The sequence below is a fragment of the Podarcis liolepis genome, assembly GCF_965112155.1.
Source record: "Podarcis liolepis genome assembly, chromosome: 1".
NCBI classification, from domain to species: Eukaryota; Metazoa; Chordata; class Lepidosauria; order Squamata; family Lacertidae; genus Podarcis; species Podarcis liolepis.
The window spans coordinates 52,896,932-52,920,939 of NC_139554.1; the positions used below are offsets into that span (position 1 = coordinate 52,896,932).

The following is a 24,008-nucleotide window of genomic DNA, read 5'->3' on the forward strand; positions in this document are numbered from 1 at the left end:
AAACACACAGAACCACCACTCTGCTTTACATTTTGTGAGGGGGTCCTTAAAAGGAATTGTCTGTGCTCATCTGATGGGAGGTGGTGCTCAGAAAAGGCAATATTTTGAGGGGGGGTGAAGATTTTGTGATGATACTTTCACATTCCCAGGTAACTATGAAACCCCTAAGCAGCCCTTAAATGTTTGGCATTTTGTTTAAATCTATGGGAAGGTAAACGGAATTTTCGTGCGCTGCTCTGGTTTGCCAGAAGCAGCTTAGTCATGCTGGCCACATGACCCGGAAGCTGTACTCCGGCTCCCTCGGCCAATAAAGCGAGATGAGCGCCACAACCCCAGAGTCAGTCACGACTGGACCTAATGATCAGGGGTCCCTTTACCTTTACCTTTATGGGAAAGGAATGAATAGGGCATGCTCTGAGAAAGAACAGTGTTTGTGTGTGTGTGTTTTCTAGTTTCTATTCTGAGACCTCCCTAGACATTGGTTGCCCAGACTTCATTGCTAGTTGCAAAGGGGCCCCCATGATAAATCAAGTTTTAGGGCCCCAAAAATGTAGGTGCGCCGCTGCATCCAGTGAAGAAGGAAGTAGGTTTATTTTTTAATGAAGAACTTTGCTCCCTCATCTTGCCTTTAGCTGATGTGGCTACACTGGTCCACACCTGAAATTTGCTGAGGGGATTGTTTCCCCTTTCCCACCCCAAAACCTCCAAAATTCAAGTCTAAAGGTTCTGTATTATTACGGAAAAGGATGCTTCTCAACCACACATTTGACAGCAAACAATAAACTTTGATTTTTCTCACAGACGTGCACATACTGCTTAGCCCTGGGACAAGAAAGATATACTATGCTTTTTATAGTATATAAATCATAAACACACTGAAGGAATAAAAAGAGATATATTTGCAAACCAGCCCACCAACTCCTATAGTCACTTGAGACAGAATATTCTTGGGAACAAATTGTGTTTTGGTGGAAGGCCTACGCAGAGCTTCCTACATAATATGGGCCCATCTGGATGCCAGTTCCACTGAGGTCTGTGCGGGAAAGAGAGACAGCTTCAGCCATAAATCCATTCCTCTGAACATGACAAGTGTGAGCTTTATATTTCAAGGACAGGAGGAAAGGCAGTGTGTGGGAACATTTCTGCCTCTGCTGAATAAATAGAGAAAGATTTAGCAATGCTGTACACAGACTGGAGGCCCAAAAGCACTGCAGGTCTACAGGGTGCTGATCATAGAAACTGGCGTATGTGTAAATTTAAGGAACACAAAAGCAAAGAGCTTTTAATGTTCTGTTGCACCAGTGCAATTCATTGCAATCTTTGTTGTATTGTTATATTGAGTTATATATATTGCAGCCTCGGTTTACAGTCCATGCAAGCTCAGTTCACATGTAACACCTAACCATGGTTTAATGTTGACAGCATGAACAGCAGCCTCCTACTCTCTCCTCCTCTGACACAGCAGAAAGCTGCCAGCACATAAACATCCACGATTAAACTATCCAAACTTTCTTCTTACAGCCGAACTCAGAGAACAGTGAATAGTTAAACTATGATTTCTTAACAAGCCAGGATCATAACTACAGCTTGATACTGACTTGTTTGAACAAACCATAGCTCAAACTAACCAGCGTTCAGACAAGGATTTTTCCAATCCTTGGAGGGAGTGCTGAGGCAGACTCCCTGCTGCTTGTGCACATAGCTCTACTAAATCATAGAGGGTTTTTTTGTCCAAGAAGAGCCACAGGCCTACTTGGGCCATAATGTGAGTTGTGCTGTCCATGGTAGGGTTTGTGCCATTTCATACAACACTGTAGAAACCAACTACAGAAAACAATGAGCTATGTGGACCAATGGCCTAAGACAGAGGTGGGCTGTCTCAGGCCTGGGGGCTGAAAGTGGTCCTCCAGAGTGAGAGCTAGCAGGCCTCTGGAACTTCCTGTTTCCTCAAACCATACTCCTCTCCCCAGGTGCACCAACTCCCAGGGGTGGGGTGGGGGTCCTCGGACCCCTCAATATTTGCTGGCAGGGGGCCGCCTCCCCCCGCAATGTTGAGGGGCAGAGGAGGCTGAGCATGGCATCGTTTGATGGCTGACTCCTCCTGAGGGTGAGAGAGAAAGTCATGCTGTGCCATGATGTACTCAGCCTCCTCCCAATGATGTGACATTGTGTGCACCAGGAGTCACACACATGCAATGTGCACATGATGTCATGTGCATGTGAACCCCCCCCCCCCAACCTTGGGTGCCTCTCCCCAGTGCATGCTCCTCATTGGCCATGCTCCATGCCCTCAAGAACTTTCAGGTGGCTGGAATCTGTCTCTGAGCTACAATGATGCCTCTTTCTTGCCTGCATGAAAGATGGAGAGAGGGTGTGTGTGCATGAGGAAAAGCCTGTGGCTTTTGTGTGGTTTGAAAACATACCCTGGTTTGCCTAAATCTGGGACACCATCTTCCAGGTCTGAAATCCCGTGCGAGTCACATGACCTGCGCAAGACCCGGTAAAAGCACTTTTTCGTGCACAGCGCCCCAAAACACTGGGGGGGGGGCAAGATCTCAGCCCGAAATCACACAAGAACATGGCACCCAAAATGGCTGCCATGTTTTTGCAGGTAAAAAACAGGATGTCCTGTTTTTTCCCAGGCAGTTGACAGTAGGTGGAACATAGTACTGCTCTGTTCACTTTTGTCTTTGGCTCCACCCACAGCTGACGTGCAGGATCTGGAAGGTTCCTCGAGAGGGATAGTAGCCCTCAGGCTGAGAAAAGGTTCCCTTTTCCAGCCTAAAGCAACCTGCTAACTGGGTATGGAAGCTTTAGGTAGGGAACAGAAGTAGGATATTACCATTTACTAAAGCTATATAACACAGCACAGGAAAACAAGAATGATGACTGCCATCCGTGTCAAGGTCCACCTCTCATTTTAGGACTCCTTGGTGGCTTCTCCATTGATGTTGTTGCCAGCATGCATACTTCTTGGAGACTGCCTTTTTGGCAGATCATGTATTGGGCCTTTAATGCAACTTCATATAGAAATTAAATGGAATACTATTTATATATGCTATAAAAATTTACTGCCAAGTTGCTATTTTAAAACCCACATAATCATTTCAAGTCACACTGGTTAAAGATTTACAAGATTTTTTAAAAAACTAAAAAAAAAGTTTGACAATTTAGCCATCACCACAGAGTCTCCACGTAATAGCTAGCTTATTAACATGCAAGTCTGGAAGCAGGGGTGTCTTCAGTTTATTTCTATTTCCATTTGCTCCACACTTTTGTGTTTATTTTTAGTTTTAAAAATTGCATTCTTGACAAACTCTGTATATCTGGAAGAATTTCCATGTTTTCTTATGCTTATTTGCACTAATAAAAACATACTCATTTTCTCAAAAGTGTAACATTTAGTTTAATAATCTTTCTTTCTCTTCTCCTGTCCTTCTGCTTAAGGTTTATTTTCTCTGTGTTTGTCTTTCTCTTTCTCTCTTTAGACTGAAAGGGTCCGGCATGGGCTACAAGTAAAACACCAACCCATGTATGCATTCCATGCACAACTTTTTAAATGTTCTGGTAGTCTGGAAATACATGCTGTTGGACATGCAGTGCTAGGTACTGGGATGAAGAGCCTATGCCCCTCCAAATGATGATGATGCCCCTCCAACTCCCATCAGCACCAGCCAATGTGGCCAATGCTCAGGGATGCTGTATGCAAATGGATCACTGCATGTAGCTTGTGCATTTAAAAATGCTCCGAATCTTGGAAAAATGCACTGAACTTTTCTGTTTAGAAATGTGATTTGCTGAGATCCACATCCCACATGTTGAACTCAGGAATATCTCGTTTCTGTATTTTGATTGGATCAAGCAAGCGTTCAAACCGGTCCTGAAAGGCCTACATTGGCTCCCAGTACATTTCCAAGCACAAAGTTGGTACTGACCTTTTTAAACCCTAAATAGCCTTGGCCCAGTATACCTGAAGGAGCATCTCCACCCACATCGTTCAGCCAGGACACTGAGGTCCTCCTCTGAGGGCCTTCTGGCGGTACCCTCACTGTGTCTGCCCTGTGAAACGCCCTCCCATCAGATGTCAAGGAAATAAGCAACTATCTGACTTTTAGAAGACATCTGAAGGCAGCCCTGTTTAGGGAGGTTTCTAATGTTTGATGTTTTATTGTGCTTTTCATTCTGTTGGGAACCGCCCAGAGTTATGGGCGGGGTATAAATAATAAATTATTGTTATTATTATCATTGATGCTGAAATATTCACTCAAGTAAATTCACTTGGCTTTCCCCCTTACTGAGCAGAGTAAACACTTCTGTCTTCCTTGTAACAATTTTTAGATTTTATTTCCTCAGTCACTATGGTTCTCCCCCCCCCCCGCTCCTTTGTGAGTTGTGGGAGGTTTCGGTCAGCGTCCTGTAGAAAAGACAGTCCTGAAGTCCTTTGTGAAAATATGTTTATTTACACATGTAGAAGATGAGAGACAGATAGGATGGGAAAGGAAAGTTAGCAAAGGCAATGCTAGCCCGAGGCAGAATTAGCTGAGGCTTCACTGTAGAATGGGCTGTAGTTTAGCAGTTGATCTCATTCTTTGCATGCCTAAGATCCCAGGTTCAGTTCCCAGCAACTCCAATCTAAGAACTTGAATGAGGTAGCAAAGATGGGGGGTGGGGACTCTGGAGAAATGTATGTAGTCAGTGGTGGCCTTGTCAGACCTAGGGATGGGGGAGAGATTTGATTAAGTTTGCATGTAAAAGTGAACCTATCTAATTTGCAATATGCAGACTGAGGCACAGTCAGCCTTTGGAACCCACACATCTCCTAATCTTGCAGTGCGTTTCTGCAGCCAAGTAATGTGAGCAAAAATGCAAATATAGTGCCAAGGTAAAGTGTGAATATAAATGCATATATTCGAGAAAATAACATACAAGAATGCATTGTATATGGGGAAATTGCATTAGGAAAATGTGTACGCTAGGCAAAACTGCAAACATCACTTCCACCGGTGGCAGTGGATTCCATAGCTTTACTGAGCACTGGGTGTAAAAGTACTTTCTTTTATCTTTTATGTGTGCACATGAACTAAGTTTTCACAATACAATACTGAATCCTGATTATGAAAATCCTATGGATAAATGTTCTTCCTAATGTCCATTCTTTATGAGGAGCTCAGACTCTTATAAACCCTGAATAGTTCTGTACAGCATTCAGGCACCCTGGTGGATGGCGAATACCCTCATCCTAAACATGTTGCTGTACAGCCTTCATTCATTCCAGTCAAACATCAGAAGGCCTGCTGCAGAAACCCAAGTAAATGAATGGATGTTACACAGCGGTAATGTTTGGAAAATTGCAGGCAGTGTTTCAGCGGCATTCCCTCTTAGTAGAATGACGCCACAGAAAGATCCTAGTTGAGTAGTCTAGCATCTGTGTCCATGTGTGTGTCTATCAGAAAATAGCTGCTGCCTCAAGGCCTGCGTTCTTCTTAGGGTTTGTTTGCTTTAATTAAATACTGTTTTCAAAAGTATATTTTAAGTCAATATTCAGTAAATATCCTTCTCAGTTTTTCTTTCTTCCTTTCTGCAGCTTGACACTTCTATTCGGAAGGGTGCATTGATTCGTGGATTTGACTTGGTTACCTTGGCAAGTAACTTTGACAAGAGTGCCAAAGTAACTAGGCTAATGGGCCAAGAGCACAAATATTAAGGGGGAAAGAAAGAAAAATGGTTTGACTGACAAAAGCAATTGAAAAAGAGAGAAGGGACGCCTGGTTTATAGAAAAGTGCTTGCTATACTATTTTAATGTTAAAATTGCTGGTTTTCGTTTACCACCCACTGTTCTGCCCAGATGGGATCGCCTAGAGCAGGTATCTAATATTTGTAGGTATTGGAAAGCTCTGGAATTAATACAGTTTGGTGCAAATATCTGTCTAGCCTGATCTGAGTCACCCTGACAGACTACCTTTAACCCACAGGATCTCTGGGAAATATTGGGTCATGTCACAAGTAAAACACAAGGTAATCATTGAAAGAGGCACACACTTCCATCATCCAAAGGAGAATCTAGATTGACCTCCAACCCGGAGGAAGTCTGTCCTTTGTTAGGTTCTTCCTGCTACAAGACTAGGAACTGGGAAGGACCAGAACTCTATGATCATTCCACAAAGCTGCTACAAGAAAGAAGATTCAAACTAAGCATTAAGAAGAACTTTTTGATGCTAAGAGCTATTTGACATTGGAACAGACTTCCTTGGAAGGTGGTGGACCCTTCTCCATTGGAGGTTTTTAAGCAGAGGCTGGGTGGTCATCAATCATGGATCCTTTGGTTGAGATTCCTGCAGGGGTTGGCCTAGAATCTAGATGACCCTTGGAGTCTTTCCAACTCTACAATAACAGCCACGTCACAATACATAAAATGCCACAGTACATTAAAAAGCCATATAAAAAGGTCAAATGGAGCAACAACAATCACGCTGGGCTGGCCAGGACTGATGGGAGTTGTAGTCAAAGACATTCAGAGGAACAGCAGGTTGGCAAAGGTTGACCAAGGTACCACCTGGTGATAGGAATGAGTGCGGCAAGCAGGTTCCCTCTCTCACCATCCCCAAGACAAAAGGGCCCGTAGGAATTTTTTGTTTTAAGTGCATTATATTATTGTTCTTGTTCTCCACATGGGATTGAATTCATTGAAGGGGTGATCAAAATTTAAAATAAAAATGAATTCTTTAATGTCTCTAGGGAAACCCCAGTGGTGCATGTGTGGAATAGCACAACATACTAGAATTCGTAACTTGTAGAAATTTTACACTTAATTAAGAGGATCAAATTCTTTAGGCTGCAATCCTAAGCACGCTCACTTGGGAGAAAGTTCTGTTGACTCACTTCTGAGCAGACGTGGTGAGGATTGCACTTTCAACTTGATTTTGTGCAAAACAGACAGAAAATCCTTATACATAAGCTACTGGTGATACGTTAGCTTGCAGTTACAATTTCCACCTCTGGCTTGCAAGTGATCTTTAATGCCGTTTATTAGGGGGGAAATTGGGAGGAGGTATGTTTCCAGAAAACACAATTGATTTTTGTTTTGGACAGAGGTCAGGTTAACAATCCACATTCCTCTCTTATTGGGACATAAGGGCAACAAATCGAGCCAAAACATTTCAGAAAAGCTTTACTGCTTGTAAGGTCTACCTGCTCTGTGTATTTGTGAAAGTTGGCCAGAGGGGATGAAAGGGGGAGAGGGAAAGAGAAGCAAACACACACACACACACACACACACACACACACACACAGGAATGGGCTCCAGGTTGGAAAAAGAAACAACATTGCAAAGGTCAATGTTCAGATGATGGTATCACATCCTCCTTTCATCCCAGCAGTTCATGCGAAGGCCGGGATCCTTGCTTGGCTTTACTTTAGGGGAAACTCTTGCTTTATTTGTTCACGTTGAACTGCTATCAGAGCTCAATGTCTCAGTGTTGTGTTTTAATAACATCAGTTTCCCCAGACCAGATACATATGAAGTCAGTTAGACGAATCTATAAACAATGGATAGTCACGCAACAGAGGATTTTTGATTCCAAGATAACCTCTCTGAGGGCACATCTAGTGAAGCTAAGGCCGGGTCCTTCAGGCAGCCTCAAAGGAAAACTCTTAATTTCAATGGGATGAAGCTGAAATATTTCTCATTTAGGGTGTTGCTTCCCCCACCCCATTCCTTAGGTTTGTGAAGGTTGTTCAGATCTCCAGAAAAGCATTTCCATTCTTAAAAGTGTATAAAAGAAGATAGCATTTCAGTACTCATAGAGCAGATACTAGATTTCATTCCTGACAGACTCAAACCCATGAGACCTTCATTGTGGGTGGAATGCAATTCCATTAATTTGTCCTAGGTTTTATGTTTGTCAGTTACTTGTTCTTCTTAGGTGAGCTGTTGAAGTGACTAATGGTTGTGATTCTTATATCCCAGTGTCTCAATGTTTCGATTCTTATATCCCAATAAACCTAACCAAGTTTATTTGGAAGACATCCTGCTTATTGAACATTCAAATGAATATTGATTCATTTGCGCCAAGTTTGTGGGGAAGTTAAACAAATTCAGCAGTTTATTGAGCATTCATTCTGATTTGTTTGCAGTGAAGTTATATGATGTTGAGTTGAGCCACTGTTATCCCACACTTTCCAGTGCATTTGACCATCACTTACCTTACGCAGAAAGTCCTATTCTGAGGAGGAGTGGGTTCATTATGCCAGAGCACTGCTCAGCTTTAACTGTGCAATCTGAATTTCCTGATATGTGATTAGATCCCACCTGAAAATAATAAGAGTCTGGAAGCACCTCCGCTGAAGGGCTGAAGTCTTACTTTTAACATAAAACAAACTCAATCATTTTTGCTTGAAAACATATTTTAATTTAGCTTTAATAAGCATGCTGTAATAAGGGAATATAATAGGTAAATAAATTTTATGGTAAAAATGACAGAGCCCTCAGGCACTCAAAAGACTTGCATATTTATTGTAACCTAGGATTTCAAAGGGTAGAGACCACTTTGTCAGCTTACGTTTTTAACATGCCTCTGTGTTGCTTTTCAAGCAACCTGAAATTCTACATTTAATACCAGGCTGCAATACTGAAAATATATCTGAGTACTGTAAAGGTAAACCTCATGTGGTTTAATCATCCTTTGGTAAAGGTGGTTAGCAGATTTTTTTTTCAGCAGCTGGCCTTAACAATGGCTAAAGGAATAGCCAAAAATTCTTCTGGAGGGAGAGAACCAATTTGGAGTAAGGGGTGTGTCTTTATTCCCCCCTCTTTGGACTGGGAATTGATATTATCATGGGGTGGGTGTGTAGACATAGTCACTGGGCGGGGGGACAGAGGGAGAACAGAACCAAGCTTGGGTACAAGCTGCTCACTTAGCAGATCTGATATTGGAGCAATGGACTTTAGAGTGTTAAGCTATAGGCCCCCATCTAGACTCAGTATCTCTATCTACTATATATTTTGGGAAGTGGCTTATCCATTTTTTTCTCCATAGTTTTGGATGCCTCTCAAGATGTCATCACCAAACTTGGCATGAAGTTTCACAAAGTGGGATCCATGTCAGGTTCCAGTAGTGTTAACAGTATTCTACCTAGAGTCATGCCCTCCTTCTAACCCTGTGTGCATTTTTGCTCACATCAAGGCATGCTCTGTTTATTGTTCATATGTTTTGTTTTGCTGTAACTGGTTGCATTACTTTCTCCTGGGCTATAATACTGTGTTCCAAGTACAAATATTTCATTATGAGAGGAAATCTAGCATGTTGACCTGAGCTATTATGAGTTGAGCGAATAACTTTATTTTAACTGGGAAAAGAATTATTTTTCTCATTTTCTCAACTGGAGCATTTTCTGCAAGAGAACTACTGTCTCTTGTGTCTTCATTGCTTCTCTCCTTCCTTCCTCTTCCCTAAAAATAACTATGTTGTACTGTAAGTTTTCAGCATTATTGCTGAAAAACTAACATCCCGGATTTCCATTTTCTAATTATAATTGCCTAATCTTAACTGCTACAATAATAGCTGTTTTTAATGTTACCCATCACCTTCCCATTATTCATAGATGGTCCTTTGTTTTCAAAAGATACGGACCAGAATATTTATTTTTTTAATGGCCTTTGGGCTTCTGCTTCTTAAACAGTTTCAAATGCACCCTTGCAGATGGGGTGGCTACTTACATATCATAAAAAGAATTGGAAATGCCACCAACAAAATGTGTGCATGCTCATTTGTATGTATAGATGCACACAGAGAAATTATTGCTGGAATTTAAATAGAAATATAGCATGTCTTACTACACTGGGGAAGGCTGTGACCAGGTCACCAGTGTGCCTCCTCAATCTGCTGTCCATATGCTGACTGTTGATGGGCAGCTTCAAAACTGCTGCTCTCCCTTCTTATGGTTCTTTATCATTAAACTGCAATTGGACCAGGCAGCCCTTCAAAAGGAGGACACCTTCAAATGGAGGAATGTGAAGCCTGACACATGGCCATCCTTCGTTTCTAGGGGTATTTGTTATTCAAAGAAAGGGGATGCGCAATTCAAGGCATGCAGGGACTTTCCCTTATGTCTCTCCCTTGGAAAGCTTGTCCTTCAGGACTAGAACCACAACAGGACAGGTAAGGGGTTGAGAAAGAATGACCTTTTGGGTGCTCCTAGGACCTAGGTAAAGGATGGGAGAAATTTCACTTGACATGAACAGCCTAGCACAGTGCTGCTCCAACCATGGGCTGGGGCCTCTGTCCAATTTCAGTGAGGCTTTAGTGCCATATCTCACTCAGGGCCACCTCACTCAGCTATGACATAGCCTTTTCGTTGGACCAGTAGCAGCCCAGCAGCCCCTACATGCTGAAAATGAGAGACTAGAGTTTGCTGTAGAGGAGAAAGCAAGGAAAGAGAATCTTCCCTCCTCTGGAGAAGGTGCTGAAGGAAATTAGAGAGAGGGTTTTTTTAAAATAAAAAAAAGATATATACAACAAATTGGGAATGCACAGGAAGTTTTTAGAGTTGCACTACCCTTTTGTGGCTGTTGGGCCTCAATAATTTTCAGCTTTCCCAACTGTGCCTTGGAGGTAGAAGGGTTAAGAACCCACAGCCTAACATACAGTGGTACCTCGGGTTAAGAACTTAATTCGTTCTGGAGGTCCGTTCTTAACCTGAAACTGTTCTTAACCTGAAGCACCACTTTAGCTAATGGGGCCTCCTGCTGTCGCTGCACCGCCGCTGGGTGATTTCTATTCTCATCCTGAAGCAAAGTACTTAACCCAAGGTACTATTTCTGGGTTAGTGGAGTCTGTAACCTGAAGCGTCTGCAACCTGAAGCATCTGTAACCCCAGGTACCACTGTATATTTGTCACAACAGGAGCAGCTTAAGAGAGCAGGATATGATTTGATAATAATGGACCTCTCTGAGAGCCATAGGAGCCAACTCCAGGGCGCTGTGGGTGTTTGGGCATGCACAATATAATTGTGGGAGCCAAGCACCCACAAAGTCAATGAAAAAAGCCAGCAGGCAGCAGCTGTGCTGCCTCTGAGAGAGAAGTAGTTCAGCTCTGCCATCCGCAACCAGCCAGTGAGTGAGGGGCTCGGTGAGGGGCTCAGACATGGAGGCATTCTCTCTGAGCCCTTCCCCATGGAAAAGAATGCCTCACTGGCTGCAGAGTGGAGAAGGAAGAGGAGTCACTGCTGCTGTCCACCGCAACACGGACATGCGACGTCACATGCACACACCCGCACATTGTGCATGTGACCTCACATACACTATGTGCAGGTGTGTGTGGTGTCACACGTCCACATTGCGGAAGGGCACCCACAATCCTGAGGACCAGATGGTGCCCCTTCTGGGAGCTTCTATACGCCCTGCTCTCCAGACACAACAGGGCTGTAACCTAGGAGTGTTGGGGGAAATTGCAGTGCTGTGGATGAGAGCTCTCCTGCAGGTAGCTTGACTCTGCCTCCCCTCAGTGAGTTCTACAGTGTATCTGTTCACAGGATGAGATGTGTAGCCAACGTTTCTCACAAGCTGTTAAACCAAAGCGAACCCTTTGCCAAGTGTTTCAAATGTGCGTATATATCTGTGCTAAGTGGCAGGAGGCATCAAGTAGCTCTTTATAGTCTTTCACTACGAAGTGCTGATGAACAGAAATACCAAATGAATGGCTTCCAGAAACAATGGGGAAAGCCATCACTCTTGTTTCTCTTTGGCATCAGTTTCTCTTTAAAAGAGAGGGGAGGCTGGGGGGGGGGGAGGGAGAGAACCAAGGAAGAATTAATTTCAAAGGAAGAAAGCATGTTCAACATATTTTTAAATAACTCACTTGATTTACAAAATAGAGTAATGGGGGCCATGCTCATAAATATACATATATGTATATTGCCCAGAATGCAAAACAATTCCATCTGGAGAATTGGGTATTGTTTTGAACAAAGGGCTTCCACTCCGAGTCATTAATAGTGTATTTTATTAAAGGAAAATTGGCTTCAAAAGCGGTTGGGATTTGTGGGAATAAAAATAAAACTGGGATGAAAGTAATTATCCTCTACCTCGTTCCTTCCCTCATGCTCATTTGTCTCTCCTAGGCACAGACAGCAGCAGCAACTCGGCTGTCTTCTGTTCTTTCCATGTTTGATCTTTTCCTGCTTTTTCTTCTGCTGGATGTTGGCGCCAAAGGGAAGGCGGTACATCATGTCCGCACTGTATGTGAGATCTGGTCTTGCAACTTGCAACAGGAGAGGGGGAAATGAGATCTCCCAGGAATCCATGCAAATAAATTATTTATTTATTTAAAAAAATAAATAACAACACAGTGACCAATATTAGATCTATACATTTGGAGATGGACCTTTGGCTCTCTATGACTTCTAGTTGGAAGAAAGGGGAGGTTTCTGACCATCAACCCAAATATGTCAATGTCCAAATTGTGAAATTAATTTTGAAAAACCAGAAAGCGGTGGAATCATAGGAACACAGGAAGCTGCCTTATACCATTGGTGCATCTAGCTCACTACTGTCTACACTGACTGTCAATGACTTTGCAGGATTGCAAAGAAAGTGCTCTTCCAGCCCTACCTGGAGAGGCTAGGGATTAAATCTGGGGCCTTCTGCGTGCAAAGCAAATGCTATGACCCTTTCCCACATTTAATATACTACTTATGTTGCCTCCCACCGCCCCGCTTGCAAACATGTTTTGTTTTAAAGGGGGTTAAGGAAGGACACCCCCCCAAAAAAAAAAACCCAGGCCAAAAAGAACTCAGCCACAGAGTACTTATTATTTGCTGAGGCAGGGAATGGAAAGCTGTTTAAGAGAAAGAACAGAATGGAGTGTCCTGGAAAGGGTCTGGCTGGCTGGCATGCACCCCGAACAGGAGCATTTGGTTCACACTACAGTATTTTGCTGCATGTTCCATTTATCACAGGAGTGCTGTTCTTCGTTGTGCCTGTGTAAAATGCCATCTTGTTCTCAGCGCCTGGCACATACTACATTTTGAAAACAAAATAGAAAATCCTTGAGCTGAATAGAATAGAGAACTGTTTCCTGTACTTCTTGGCCATGTGGTGGGGGCAGAGATTCTTTTCATTTGAATGCGAGAAGAAAGGCTGTCCAAATGCTGCTTGTCAAAAGCAATCTTCTGTTGCTCAGATGAGATCTCTTTTATGTTTAAGGAATATGCAAAATCCCTCTATCCTGACTGCTCATCATCTCTTTGGGCCATGTCGTCTGCTGTTTATGTATTTCAGAGGGCAGGTAATTATAATTCTGTGGCCAGGTAACAGTCAATTATTTTCCTGTGATGGAGACTTACATAGAAAGGTCACCCTCAATCCACTTTTCCATGGTCTGCCTCATCTCTCCTTTTGCTTCCAAGACACCGCAAGATAATTTCGCCAGAATGCTGCCGGCTTACAACTAAACCCTTTCAGACCAAGAGCAAAGTTGCAAGAGGTGGTTTCTGTGGTGGGGCACCGTGCCGGGACTATAACCACACTTAGCTTTAAATGCCATTACAAGGCTACAGAAAATATGAAAAAACACCATAAATAGACATTTTCAGAAAATCCGTTCTCAGCCGGTAAGATTAAGTAAGACTGGTGTGCATCCTGCTTATAAAATAAGCTGGAAACAAGGTGAAGGACAGCAACACCTATGGCTCAGATTCGCTGTCAAGTTCATACCTAAACCAAATTGAAAGGCTAGAAGCAGCAACATTAGAACCCTGTCAAATAGTCTTGGGTAAAAGACATTGCAAGCTACTATTTCATATAAGACAAAATACACAGTCTCTGTGTCATTGCCATATTTAATCTCTACTGTTATGTACGGATCTGAAATAGATGGAATAGAAATATATAATACCTTAAGGGCTGAGAGGGGGAAAGCTTTCTTTAACACGACATCCTTGGCTCATAAAATTCACCATCTCTGTGCCATGTGATTGCTTTTTAGTCAATTGAAGGGGGAGGATACCCATGAACAGCTCTTAACCATGATACCTCAAAGGATCGTCCATGAATTAAAACCATGAACCTCTGAATGCCAAAGGGACCTTCATTTTCATTTACTGGCTCACCAACGTTGGTCAAAATGCTGGATTACACAAGTCTCTGGTCTGATCCAGCAAAGTAATTCTTACAACTTTTGTGATATTCTACTGACATTGAGGAGGTGGAGTACAAAACTACAGTTTTCAGAGTTCCCTTCAGCGATGGTATGCCCAAGCATACTCAGTAGCTTGTAAAGAGTCGGGAATTTAAAGAAAGCCCTTTTGATAATCCTCTCTGTTGTCATTGTACCTCTTCCCTGCCTCCTCCTGGTAGAGAGCCAGTGTGGTGTAGTGGTTAAGTAATCTGGGAAACCGGGTTCGTGTCTCCGCTCCTCCACATGCAGCTGCTGGGTGACCTTGGGCCAGTCACACTTCTGTGAAGTCTCTCAGCCCCACTCACCTCACAGAGTGTTTGTTGTGGGGGAGGAAGGGAAAGGAGAATGTTAGCCGCTTTGAGACTCCTGAAGGGGAGTGAAAGGCAGGATATCAAATCCAAACTCTTCTTCTTCTTCTTCTTCCTCCCTAGCAGCAGATGAAAGGTGTAGGAAATGGGAAGGAAACTGGAAATGGTGGAGGGGATTTCCAGGCCTAGATAGTTCCCAGCTTTGGGGAGTTCTCAGGGAAAAAAATAGCATTTCCAAATAAACTCAGAGACAGACCCAGTTCATTTCCAGATGAAATGGGTGGATTTCACCCATCATTCCAGAAATATAATAGTAACCAGCATTTGTCATGCAGTAACAATATTTGATAAATAGTTTGTAATAGCGTTCTGAGTTGTGAATCGGAAGTCCTGGTTCAAATATTGGTTCTTTTGTGAGTTCGCTAAATGGCCTTGGGCAACTCACAACCTGTCTTAGCATCAGCTTCCTATCTGCAATATTGATGTTGTAAGAATTACAAGACAATGTGTGTGAAGCACATCATACATTCAAAAGCAAAATAGGAGTTTTATGTATTATTCATTTCTTCGTGTAATCAATAAAAAAGGGAAGAAGGTGGATGCACAAAAACAGTGACAAGTCAGAAAATCAAAACCAACTTGAAGTATTTCATTTTCTAGCCAGCTATAGTCAATATGAAAGTGGGCTGTCTGGGCGTTGAGTCCTGCAGAAGCCTTGATTGGATAATACCACTACTTTTCATCCTCTTTACATTCTCAAGTCTATTGTCAATGTGCCAATCTGAATGTTCTTGCTTCAGGGCCTAACTGGCTCTGATGTTTGTGAATCTCACATAAACCTTGTGACTGGAGACTCTTATCATTAGCAACACTCTAGTGAGTAAATTGTTTTCATGAAATAAATGTTAACAGCAGCAAGTAGCCCTCAAAGATTTTTTTAAAAAAAATCAACAACAACAACAACAAAATACTATGAAGGACATTGATCTGCTGTGAGCACTGACCTCAGCACAGGCAAGACTACCCTGGACAGCTCCATGCAGGGCTCAGGCTGGAGACTTCATGAGACCAGAGTTAGAGGTTGCTACAGCAGCAGTCATCTTCAGGCTGAGCCTTAAATAAGAGCTTAAATAAGAGCCTTCGTTGAGTTGGCAAGGTTCTTCTGAGGCTGGCCATGAGAGCAATTCTCTCTCCCACTGTGAATCCCTGGCTTCAACCTTGGAGGAGAGTCTGACCCAACAGTCACAGCAGGCAAAATCTTGATTATCCTTCCTATTTAGATATGTTTTGAAAACAGAGGAATTGAGGCATGTCCACAGCTGAGGGATCAAGAGTATTTGGAATCAAATATCAAAGAAGTTGGTTCATTTTAGGTAGGTTTGATTTTGTGAATTGGATTTAGTAATAGCCCTGGTGTGCAGGGTCACACGCATCCTGCACATGCACACGTTTCCTTCACTTTCTCCTCCCCCTCCTTCATTAGGAGACACTGAATTCATAACAAATACATTTCACATTGCAAAGCAAACACTGTCATTAGCTGTGCTTTTTTTGGCCTGAATGTGTGTGGTAAAAAGTCTAGTAACAGTTGGCAAGGCTTTTGCAGGGAAGCAAGGTTCCCATGGTTAGATCTAAAGCCCAAATACTTGGAACAAATTAACACCAGCCAAGAAAGTGAGGCTAATTACTGGAACATTTGGAAGATGAGGTCTCCCTAGCTTGACACAAAAAAATGAGCAATTTGCTCTCCAGTTCCTCTCTCTTTCTTCCTGTTGTGTCTCTGCTATAAATGTAGGAGATATCGGGGCTATGAAAAACACAACTTCCTGGTCTAGAAACCTCCCAGTCTATCAGGTCAATGTGACCAAAGACTCCGGGTGGTATTTCAGAATTGAGGAATGGGGCCTTAGGAAGCTGGCTGTCCTTTTGTCTATGTTTTCTCATTAGTGGTTTTGCATCGTTGAAAGGCATCTTCATTGGAGGCTCAACATGCTGCTTTAATCTGGGGTGGGCACTGAGGCTTTTGAAAAAGCAGAGTGCAAACAATTCAGCAGAAGAACAGTCATATTTGCTAATATGTTCTTTGGAGAGTGACTCTATAAATCCTGTGGGCCCTGCTGGAACATCTGCCTTTGGTAACATTTTAATGGGGCAAAATTACTCAGAAACCACATTGATGTTGACCTTTGATGCATGTGTGTGTGTGTGTGTGTGTATACGTACCCCCCCCACACACACACACATACATACATACATACATACACACACACCACATCACATATATATGGAACATATATCACATGAGGCTTAACAGATAATGCCTGATAAATTATAAGGGCAGAAAAGTACAGCATCATACAAGTCATGACTTTGGGGAGGCTCAATGGTCATTCAGGAAAACCAGTTTGTATTTTATATGGCTCAAATTGATACCACAACATGGGAAAGATTTGCATTGTGTGTGTTGCCAAATATGCAACAAGCTCTGTTTGGAACTCTCTGGATGAGATTTGAGTTTGGTTTCCATGAGTCAAACTTCCTTCCACGTGACTTCTGTATGTTTGGCAAACGCACTTGCCATATCATTGGTACTCAGCTGCACTTGTGCTGGACTGGCCCCAGGGCTTAAATAAATGACCTATATGCATTACTGTTCTGCCCCTGCTAGTTCTCTCTTTCTCTCTCTCTTTCAGACACACATCTTTCTGGCAACCTCCACAACCCTATTTATTGGTGGCAATAATTAAAAATATATATTTATATCCTGGTTATCACAGTAATGCAGAAACATAAAAAGTCAGTAGTTAAAGCAGCTACAACTTTGAGTCGTGAGTCAAGATATTAACAACACAGTGTGGGGAGGGGGCTGCCTGGTTGGCATTGACCCATGACAGGGCCTTTTCAGTGGTGGTTTCCCATTTCTGGAATCCTCCACCTGGTGAGATGCATCTCCCTCCCTCATTATTGACTTTCAGGAGGATTTAAAAACATTCCTGTTTACCTAGTCATTTGATGGCTAAAAGATACTGTTTCTGGCAACTTTGAAATTACTGTTTAAGAGAATTTCTTTAACTGCTTTTAAAATGTATTTTTAAAAAATTAATGTGCTTGCCTTCCTGGGCTCCTTTGGGAAATAATAGTAGTAGTACAGTGCTACTACTCATAATAACACTCAGAAGTATGCCCCAGTGTGTTCACTTAAGATTACCCCCATGTAAGTGCACACAGAATTGCATCCAAAGACACCAACTTTTCAACTAATGGAATTGGAGCTAAGAACATCTTACTCTGAACATCAGATTTCTCCTCCAAATTGTTTCTGCTGTGCAAAGTCCAGCTACTCTAGAGGAGGCAATATTTCATGTGGAGAGGCACAAGTGTTATTGGGCTAAGTAAAAGAAAACAGCAACAGCAACAGCACCATACATATGCCTATGAATCCATACAATTTGACTGCTAGATCTAAATCTGAAAGAAATGGATACAGCGTTCTAGTGCTTCGCACATAGTCCATGAGTAGGGGCAAAGGGAGCCTTTCTTGCTGAGGCCTTGGGGATCAAGGAAAGGAAAGGACCTATTCAAAAATACCCCTGGGAGTACTGTCCAAATCATACCAAGACTAGCCAATACATCACTGGAAATACTGTTAAAATGGTACTAAAACAGGCTCAAACGAGTGCCATTTACACTGCTGCTCTCCAGGCACAAATCATGCAACCCACAATCTACAAGCAAGCAACTTTTTGATATGGGTTATTTATCACTTTCTACTTTCTGTGCTTTCCACACCTTTAGTAATGAGCTGCCAGTGAAAATACTGATGACGTGCAATGTACTAAAATCCGGCCCTGCTTATTTTATCAGCTACTTTTTATTAGTTTCGTTTGAACCAGGAAAGAAGATGGCGACATGTATGGGTTTGGCCGGCAGCCGTTAGAAGTGTATGCTAGTCAGAGATTTGGCTCTTACTGCACAAATTTGAATCATAGGATCAGGGTCAGTTTATACATGCAGCAGAATCTGTTGATAATGCCTTCCTTGATAGGGCTGGAAGAAGGTGTTTTGCTGCCTGGGGCAAAGGACAAAATGGCACCCTCTGCACCCCAGCCAAATCAAGTATCTGGAGGCGGTTGGAGGATGGATGGCGGCTAACAGATTGAGGTTGAATCCTGATAAGACAGAAGTACTGTTTTGGGGGGACAGGAGGCGGGCAGGTGTGGAGGACTCCCTGGTCCTGAATGGGGTAACTGTGCCCCTGTAGGACCAGGTGCACAGCCTGGGAGTCATTTTGGACTCACAGCTGTCCATGGAGGCACAGGTCAAATCTGTGTCCAGGGCAGCTGTTTACCAGCTCCATCTGGTACGCAGGCTGAGACCCTATCTGCCTACAGACTGCCTTGCCAGAGTGGTGCATGCTCTGGTTATCTCCCGCTTGGATTACTGCAATGCGCCCTACGTAGGGCTACCTTTGAAGGTGACCCAGAAACTACAACTAATCCAGAATGCAGCATCTGGACTGGTGACTGGGAGCGGCCACCGAGACCACATAACACCGGTCTTGAAAGACCTACATTGGCTCCCAGTACGTTTCCGAGCACAATTCAAAGTGTTGGTGCTGACCTTTAAAGCCCTAAATGGCCTCAGTCCAGTATATCTGAAGGAGCGTCTCCACCCTCATCATTCTACCCAGACACTGAGGTCCAGCGCCGAGGGCCTTCTGTGGTTCCCTCACTTCAAGAAGTGGGGTTACAGGGAACCAGGCAGAGGGCCTTCTCGGTTGTGGCGTCCACCCTGTGAAACGCCCTCCCACCAGATGTCAAAGAGAACAACAACTACCAGACTTTTAGAAGACATCTGAAGGCAGCCCTGTTTAGGGAAGCTTTTAATGTTTGATGTATTACAATATTTTAATATATATTTTTGGAAGCCGCCCAGAGTGGCTGGGGAAGCCCAGCCAGATGGGCGGGGTATAAATAATAAATTATTATTATTATCATAAACCACAGAAGCCAACCAGGCTGATGTTTGAATCTTGCTTTAACTGTGACTGCTTCTGCCACATCTGAGGATAAGAGACTAGCTTAGGGAGCACAAGGCCAGATTTCCACCACTTCCTACTCCCCCAACATTTGCCACCTGAGGCAATGGTGAGGGCACCTCGTTTCCCTGGACAGTCCCATTTCAGTTGAGGGGGGGGGAATGTCATGTTTGAATGCTCTCTCATTAAAATAAGCAAAGCAACTATCTCCATACCCATAGGGAAAAATCATGTTACAGGGAAGGCTGGGTTGAGCCTGCCATTTTGACATGAAAGAAGTTTTTTAGATGCAGTTGACTGCTGCTCTTACCTGTGTTCTTTCCTACACACATAATTCTCAAAACTGTAGCTTGTCCCATTTCTGACATGACCTTTTGCATCCCATTTCCTGAAGCAAGATATACAAAACCCCTGCAACTTACATCAAATTTGGATTTTACTAGAATCTCATGTCTCAGATTCAAATGGTTAAAAAAGTCCATGGCCACACTTTGGGGCCAATGAGAGGAAGAATATGAAAAGCTCACCCTGCTTTTTTTTTTTAAAAAAAAAAACCTATCCTGGGAGCAAAAACAGAAAAGATGGGGTGTAGGTGTTGTGTAAGATTATTTTCCTGCTTCATACTTTTTCTGTGGCCTTCAAGGCACAGAGATTGAAGCTTCCAAAAGTGCCTTCAACCAACTTCAATGAACTCAATTGAAGGATGTCCACCTTTCATTTCTGGGGTGTGTGGTTCAATCTGTTCACTGTAGGTTGGGGAGCAATTTGTGTTCTCAGCCCATGTAGCACATGAATTAGCTCATTATGTGCCACCAAGCAGAGTGACACCCAAAGGCCTCTATGAGGTGGCCATAAAATGTGAAATATCCCTTGGAATTCTTTGTGTTTAATTTTCATTGTACCTCTCTGCCTCACTCACTTCTGAGCATTTTCAGTCTGTGCCACGGAGATCCCTCTTCCAAGCACAGCTATCCAAATGATATTAATAACAGGATGTTTTCTGCTCTGCTGCTTCTAGAGGATTTCCAGGAGCTTTTTTTGCTGTGCAGTTAGTTACAGTCATTGAAGCTACAGTGAACTGGTGATAGCACCAGCCTCCTTGTAGATTTTGGGAAATACAGAGAATTCGGCTATTTATTGGTAGCATTTGATTTCCCATAGGTGTGGGTATCAGCAAATATACAGGTTTGAGCTATACATATGGCACTGTGCAAACTCAAGTGGCCACATAGATGCATTGTGCCTGCGTAGCCAACAAAAGCATTCGATAGTAGGAAATATAAATCGGCCACCTGGTATGCATCAACCTCTCTCAATTTTTCACACATCTCCGCTTGAATCCTAAAGGTCCAATCACTGCATTTTGATTGTTGGGGGAAGGAGCTGTTAACCATCAGGAAATGATCTGAGTCCCCAGGACAGTCACTTAGACCCTCTTACAGCCCCTGTTCTAAGTCCTCTTATTATTGGACATAGTTTACAAGTGGTTCACTATAATCCCTTTAAAATTAGTTTTGCAAATGGGGGGCTGGTTTCTAAAGTTAGCCAGATTGTTGCACAAACAAAATCTTGTTTGTGTGGAGAGAAAGGTATGGTGCCCTGGAAACAGCAAAAATAGACTAGAATGGAAGCAGGTAAGGCCCGTTGCTCAACGAGCTATTAAGCAAAATATCAAACGAGATAGCAAATGATACTCCTCTGCATCAGATGAAATGGGCTTTAGCCTATGAAAGCTTGTGCCACAATAATGAGACAAGCTTATGCTTGGCTACTCAGATGTAAGCTGTGAGGGACGCTTATAACATTTGGGCCTTTTTTATTTAGAGGAAAGACAAGTAAGAAATGGCTTCATAGAGGTATATAAAATTATGCATGGCATGAAAGTGGGGGGGGGTTCCCCTCCCGTCCCTCTCTTATAAAACTAGAACTCAGGCACACTCAGTGAAACTGAACATTGGAATATTCAGGACTAGACAAAAGAAAGTACTTATTCATACTTAACTTATTCCATAGTTAATTAAACTATGGAATTAACTCCCACCAGAGTCAGTGATGGCCAATATCTTGGATGGCTTTAAAAGAGGATTAAACAAATTCATGGAGGACAAGGCTATGAATTGCTGCTAATCCTGATGGCTATGTTTCCTTATTACAAGAGCAGAATCTGTTCTGGAGCAGAATGCAATGCCTATCTCCACCCCCCACCACAAACCACAGATAACAGTCGCACAACGAACCCTTCCTTTCTCAGGATGTCCTATATGTTTGTTTTGTTTGTATTTATTCATTTGTTCATTCATTTTTCCTGAGAAAATGTAATCAGAAGTTTGCTGGCTTCTCTAATTACCTTCATGTGAATTCAATTTCCAGTCGAATAACAGTTTTCCTTATGAGATGGGACTGAAGGGAGAAAGAAGAGGATCATTTAATTCACTTCCTTTCACGGTTTCCAAAACCATCCAACTAAATCTCCCCCCACCCAACCACCCCCAGGGTGGTTTGGTAAGTTTTAGGGTTTTATGTAGCTGTGTTGTTGTTCCCTTTGACATTTCAATTAATGGTGCTCTGGATATTGATATCTGCTGACAGGATGTCCTGGGGCCACTGTTGGCACTGTGGGGCCAAGGGGTAGGACTCATAGCTGTCAACTTTTACCTTTTCTTGTGAGGAATCCTATTCGGAATAAGGGAATTTCCCTTAAAAAAGGGGAAACATTGACAGCTATGGTGGGACTATAGACAGAAAGTTGGACAGGGGTGAGTTCTGTGGTGCATTTCCCATTTGCATGGAGCACAAGGAGACCAGGCCAGAATTCATTTCTGGAGCACATTCTGTGAGGCACAGACGGCCAATGCAGGGCCCTCCAGATGCTGTAAACTATAACTCCCATCATTCCAGTTTATTGGCCATGCTGAAGGAAGATGACAGAAATTGTAACCCACAATATCTGCAGGGCATCGTGTTGGCTTCCCCCTCTGTGTGGTGTACTCTCTGTTTGCACAAGGAGCTAGCCAGACTGTCACTATTTTGTGGGTGGGATTCTGCTGCAATTTCAAACTCTGCAATTGGATTTGGTGCTCTTGCACAACGAACCAGCTTTTTTTTAAAAGGCGTGTTTGTGGTAAGGAAAGTGATGGGGAATTTGCACTGGAACAGTTGTTTGACACAGTGTTGTATAACCTCCTGGCAAACAGTTCCGAACGAATACTCGTTAAACGGCTGGCAACTTCCCTGAAGACTTTGTGCAAACAGATCAGGAATAATGTTCAGTAAACAGGTAGTCTGCAAGTGCCCCAGTTCTTGGTAAAGATCATTCGAGATATTTTAGTGCCTGAGGTAGAAAATCCAAAAGGATGCCCTCATTTTTTGTCAACCAAAAGCTGTCAGTTGACACTAAGAAGGCCTTAGTGTGAAGACAGAAGTCCTCCCAGATTTACTTATCTGGAGATATCCATTTTCACAGCAGAAAGCACCTCAGGAAGCTCAGGCAGTAGAGTTGGCAGATCATCAACAGAATCCCAGTCCTGCCACTCAGAACCTGGAAAATGTAAACTATGCCTGGACATGGCACCTGATCAGGGAAAGGGACTCGTAATAGACCAACATGACCCTGCTTCATTTCCTTTTAAGTCTTCGCTCTGAAACCTGGAGGACAAAGCTGGGATGAGATAACACACACAGCCAACTCATCCAGGCAGATTTCTGATTTTAATAATAATAATAATAATAATAATAATAATAATAATAATAATAATAATAATTTATTATTTATACCCCGCCCATCTGGCTGGGCTTCCCCAGCCACTCTGGGCGGCTTGCAAAAGAATATTATAATACTATAATACATCAAACATTAAAAGCTTCCCGAAACAGGGCTGCCTTCAGATGTCTTCTGAAAGCCTGGTAGTTGTTGTTCTCTTTGACATCTGGTGGGAGGGTGTTCCACAGGGAAGGCACCACTACCGAGAAGGCCCTCTGCCTGGTTCCCTGTAACTTGGCTTCTCGCAGTGAGGGAACCGCCAGAAGGCCCTCGGTGCTGGACCTCAGTGTCCGGGTAGAACGATGGGGGTGGAGACGCTCCTTCAGATATACTGGACCAAGGCCGTTTAGGGCTTTAAAGGTCAGCACCAACACTTAGAATTGTGCTCGGAAATGTACTGGGAGCCAATGTAGGTCTTTCAAGACCGGTGTTATGTGGTCTCTGCAGCCGCTCCCAGTCACCAGTCTAGCTGCCGCGTTCTGGATTAGTTGCAGTTTCCGGGTCACCTTCAAAGGTAGCCCCACGTAAAGCGCATTGCAGTAATCCAAGCGGGAGATAACCAGAGCATGCACCACTCTGGCGAGGCAGTCTGCAGGCAGATAGGGTCTCAGCCTGTGTACCAGATGGAGCTGGTAAACAGCTGCCCTGGACACAGATTTGACCTGTGCCTCCATGGACAGCTGTGAGTCCAAAATGACTCCCAGGCTGCGCACCTGGTCCTTCAGG

General features: G+C 43.2%; 1 long non-coding RNA gene across 1 annotated transcript in view; it reads right to left on the reverse strand.

The window, feature by feature from the left end:
* Positions 1–4,611: 4,611 nt before the first annotated feature.
* Positions 4,612–24,008, reverse strand: part of LOC310689220 — a 47,350-nt gene continuing 27,953 nt past the window's right edge. Inside the window, exons 2-3 of the long non-coding RNA XR_014517407.1 lie at positions 8,204–8,309; positions 4,612–4,713 (exon numbers count right to left, since the gene is read on the reverse strand). This is a non-coding gene — a long non-coding RNA (uncharacterized lncRNA). The remainder of the gene's footprint in view (positions 4,714–8,203; positions 8,310–24,008) is intronic.